Consider the following 1,461-nt stretch of genomic DNA (forward strand, 5'->3'; position numbering starts at 1 on the left):
GATAAAGGCCTTTTTCCCTTTTTATTAAACATAAATTGAAACGAAGACATCAATTGTGTGGTAACTTCGAGCGTTACAATTAAATTTAGTAACTTTTACATGAAATGCCTGGCAATCACGTCTGCTTCTGCTTTTATTGTTACAGTTTACTCCACTGGCAAGGAAATTCCAACAGCCATTTTATCACCACCGCCTCCACAAAATAACAGTTCAACTTATGAATGACGCGTTGGCCTATCTCAAGTTTCTCTGGCATCCGATCAACCCCGTACGATTCCTGGTTCGTTCCAATCAATCCTTTTGTTTTGAGGTATTTGGGTACTCTCAGGCGTCTCCTCTAATAAAACACTTTTTGAAAACAAAAATTTGTCAAAAAAATATTTAATCTTTATATTTTAAAACTCTTTTTAGGTAAATCGACGCCGAAGTGTTAAACAGTTCAAAATGTATGGTTTGAGTAAACGCATTTGGAGTTACTTTTTGAGATGTTCAGCTTGAAATAAATATGTGGAAACAGTAATTGATAAAATGACGGCTTGTTAGAAAATATTAAATCTTATATTTTACGACTAATTGATAACATCGTGACGTCACTGTCAGAAGTGACTATGTCTAATGATCATGGTTTGAGAAAATTACTTTTGGATCTTTTTTCCTTCGGATGTTCGATCGTAATAACAACTGTTGATTCTTATCTTAAGGAAACAAAAATTGTTAAAGTATGTTAATTCGATACAAGGAGTGATGGTTTCAGAAGAGCTAATATTAGAATTTAATGGAAATGTGAGCTTCTTAGCCAAGCGCATACTATCTATAACGACCGATTACAATGACCCTCATCATGTCGAAAACTCTGAAACTTGAAACGTCCTTGAAGAGTTCATTAGTTAACGGAGAATAGTAGATTGGCGGGTAGATTGGTGTGAATGGATTCAGGTTTTAGTGAATGGATTCAGGTTATAGTAGCTGGATTGGTTGGTGATGGGTATGAATGGATTCAGGTTATAGTAGCTGGATTTGTTGGTGATGGGTATGAATGGATTCAGGTTATAGTAGCTGGATTGGTGGGTGATGGGTATGAATGGATTCAGGTTTTAGTAGCTGGATTTGTTGGTGATGGGTATGAATGGATTCAGGTTTTAGTAGCTGGATTGGTTGGTGGATGGGTGTGGATGGATTCAGGTTTTAGTAGCTGGATTGGTGGGTGATGGGTATGAATGGATTCAGGTTTTAGTAGCTGGATTGGTGGGTGGATGGGTGTCAATGGATTCAGGTTTTAGTAGCTGGATTGGTGGGTGATGGGTATGAATGGATTCAGGTTTTAGTAGCTGGATTGGTTGGTGGATGGGTGTGGATGGATTCAGGTTATAGTAGCTGGATTTGTTGGTGATGGGTATGAATGGATTCAGGTTTTAGTAGCTGGATTGGTTGGTGGATGGGTGTGGATGGATTCAGGTTATA

This window comes from Berghia stephanieae, chromosome 9, assembly GCF_034508935.2.
Source record: "Berghia stephanieae isolate SIO BIC M18660-M18661 chromosome 9, UCSD_Bste_1.3, whole genome shotgun sequence".
In the NCBI taxonomy this organism is placed as follows: domain Eukaryota; kingdom Metazoa; phylum Mollusca; class Gastropoda; order Nudibranchia; family Aeolidiidae; genus Berghia; species Berghia stephanieae.